Source organism: Aplysia californica, unplaced genomic scaffold (genome assembly GCF_000002075.1).
Source record: "Aplysia californica isolate F4 #8 unplaced genomic scaffold, AplCal3.0 scaffold00254, whole genome shotgun sequence".
NCBI lineage: Eukaryota > Metazoa > Mollusca > Gastropoda > Aplysiida > Aplysiidae > Aplysia > Aplysia californica.
In genome coordinates, this window is record NW_004797524.1 from 183,422 (window position 1) to 186,841 (window position 3,420).

Genomic DNA, 3,420 nt, shown 5'->3' on the forward strand with positions numbered 1-3,420 from the left:
GGGGGTGAAATTGTAGCTCTAGGGACTCTTACCGAATGGTTCGAAGTAAACCAAAGATAAAGAAGAAAACCATAGATGTCTTTTTTTCGGACTTAAAATTCTAACAAATAAGCTTATATTGATTTCTTTCAACGTACCCAAAGTGAAAAAAAACTATTATAGTTGAAAACGTAGAAATACTAGGGAGTTAACAACCGTCTGAGTCTACAAACTATACTTTCACGATTTCTCAAAATTTGATATATATAACATCAAGACTTTTATTAGAGTAAGCCTAACTCTCTAGAAATATACTATGATTCTATAGGGTGCGGACAGGACACTGTTCAAAGACGTCAAAGAAAACACTAAATGCCCCCTCGGAATTTGATGAGTGTGAAAAGGATAAAACAAAAGGCTGAGATAAGTTTTACTTTTTGCAGAGAAAGGACCATGTCTTTGAGCAAAATTTGAAAAACAAAATAAGATTTTCAGCCAAAAGAAGTGATAATGCAAACATTTTCGCTGTGACTTTAACAAAAAAGACAATATAATACAATCGAAGAAATGAAAAAGAAGCCAGCTAATTGGAGAATACGTGAAAAACAGAGATAAGATAGAAACACAGGAAAAATTAATGTGCCAGACTATGCAGTAGCCTATTTATTTAGCTTTAAATTGGTATACTGCGTGAGTGGGGTGCAAGGCTTCAACTTTAACGCCATGATTAGGTGATTGCATTTCCATGTAAGTTTCTTTTAGACGCCACTGTATAATAATATTCAGTACATATACATGAAACTTAAATTGTATGTTAAGTGAATAAAAGAATTTCAATACAATGAGAAAATGTTATAAATGGTTCAACATGCATGTATCACAACGGTATCAGTATCACATCAGATGATCTCTGAAACCACATGCAGGAATTTATCTCTTACATTCTATTGCCTAAATATATTATCAGAGTTACACAAATATATTCTCACATATGTGTGTGCTTGAATCATTTTAAAATATCAACAGCAATAAACATAGATTTTCATTCTGGCATCAGCCTTTATCGCAGATATTAGAAAACTTCTTTTCCATCTTTCTGTGCTGGTTCATAGTTGTATATCTGCCGATGCGTGAGTTGGGGGCGTTATGGGGCGTTTGAAATGCTGTTTTTTGTGGGAGGGGGGGTGGGTTTGTTTTTGTTTTTTCTGGAAGGGGGGTATTCTTTTGATTGTATACATTTAATTTCACCTGCTCTGTTAAAATCGTGTTCAGAAATCTTGCTGGCTTTCTTTCGGTCTTTGGTTCGATGATTTCTTATCGTTATTTTACACCCTGCGCCAGTCCAGCAGATAAAATGCAAAACAGCAACGAGCTCTCGATCATGGGATGATTAAAAAGAGCATAATCTTATTATAAATAATTATCAACATTAAGCTTCTCAATTTCTTTAAAAAGAACATTATCTGATTTATGATCTTATTTTCCACAAGAGACGCGTGAAGATGTCATAGTAGCTTTTTGTCGATGGTGTTTGATACACCGTGTTCCTTCTGCTTAGCTTTTCCAATACCTGTAGCCTAGTTGGATTTTGGTTGTCAATGTCGGGACCTTCCTGCAGAAAAACACAGTCGCTCGCCACTCTGCCTGCCGGGGTTGTTTTGGCTCCTACGCTAAGGCAGGTTTTCGTATACTATTTCCAACTTCTATTTTTAGAACTCACCATTCTTTTTTGCCTTCAAACGTTTCTTCCAGAATATGTTTCTCAAGTAAACCATGGCCAAAGCCTGATAGCCCAAAGTAGTTCAGTTCCAGTTGTTGTTGTTGTTGCTGTTTTGGGGGTGGGGGGGGGGGGGGGGGTTCGTGTTCTTGAGGAGCGCTGTTGTTTCTGTACTTATTCGTCTCAGTACTTCTTCATAATTTATCTTTTGACCCCAGGATATTCTTAGAATTCTTCTATAACATTATTTCATTTCGAAAGTCATAATCTTCTTTTTTATAATCTTCATCATTGATGGTCCATGCTTCACATCCCTATGTAGCGGTGCATGATATGGTAGCCTACTGTCTAGAGTTCTTTTCTCTGTATCTTGTATCTTTGCATGGACCTTTCCAGATGAACTTCATAATTCTGCGATTGCAATTCTTCGTTTAATCTCTGGGGCTGCTTTTTCATGTGCCCCAACCCTTGCTCTGAGGTTTAAAAAAAAAACCTGCTTACTCTTTCTATTTCTTCCTCATCAATTCGTATTACATGTAGACCTAACGGCTCCATTTTTAAAAAGTTGCATTTGCCGATGTCTACGATTTTGGTCTTCTTTGGGTGAAAGTAGACCTTTTCTTTTTTGGTCACTGTTTTCTTTGAAAGATTTAATTTAATTCTATTGCCTCTTGATGTTGTGTCAAGGTGTGCAGTGCCATCAGCTGCTCTAAGTTTAAGTCTCCTAAATCGATGGTTACTCCAAGGCTTCAATTGTAGGTGTTTACAATGTCAAGTTCTTCACATTTAATAAATAATGGTTGTGGGGGTCTTTTGTAATCCTAAAGACTATAATAATATTGTGTTTTATCTTTTCTACCAATTATTAATAGTCAGTGTTTATAACAAGAATTTATAAATATTAAATTCAGTGCGCCCCTTTTGTCATCATCATTTGTTGTTACAATGCCTTGGAAAGTGGAATCATCTGCAAAAAGTTTTTTAAAATTAGTTTTGATGGTAGTATTATATTAAGTACAGTCGTTAGTGCAGAGTATGAAAATAAGACAGGGGAAACTACACAACCTTGGGGTGCGCCAGTGTTTGTGAATTATAGGTCGGATTTTACTCCGTTTGATTTTACATAGTGGGGGCAAATCAGTAGTAATAGATCGTAGCATAGTAAGCTACGTGACACAATTACCAACGCCCACTGTAAGCGTAGACCTACCTGAATTATCTCGTCTTGAAGTTTTAATTAAACTCTCCTTGTCATTAGCACTTTTATTTAAAAGCATACGGTGTGTGAGAAATAATCGTAACAATCCAGGAAGAACTCAAGCGGAAGATACAAACCGCCTGCAGAGGTTGTCTGCACACAGCGACCAGCAGACAAGGAACACTCAATAGAGACGGGTGTGTGAAAATATCTGCATGCGTTATATTCAGTTTCACTGCTTAGGGTTTTGTAGCTGACGAGGCCTAGCGAAACGTGCCGGCTGCGTCACGATTATGAAAGGGAGTGCGATTTAAAAACATGTATATATTCACTACATCATGTATAATGATATCATAAACAATATTCAGGGGCGGCATTCTGTACAGCTTCCAATTGTAGGCCTGGAAGTAGTAGTAGTAGTAGTAGTAGTAGTAGTAGTAGTAGTAGTAGTAGTAGTAGTAGTAGTAGTAGTAGCAGTAGTAGTAGTAGTAGTAGTAGTAGTAGTAGTAGTAGTAGTTGTTGTTGT

The 3,420-nt window shown here is 36.8% G+C and overlaps 1 protein-coding gene across 1 annotated transcript in view; it reads right to left on the reverse strand.

Moving 5' to 3' along the window:
- Positions 1–3,238, reverse strand: part of LOC106012068 — a gene marked incomplete in the record, with an annotated part of 9,644 nt that extends 6,406 nt beyond the window's left edge. Inside the window, 1 exon segment of the mRNA XM_035970329.1 lies at positions 2,907–3,238.
- Between the last annotated feature and the right edge of the window lie 182 nt (positions 3,239–3,420).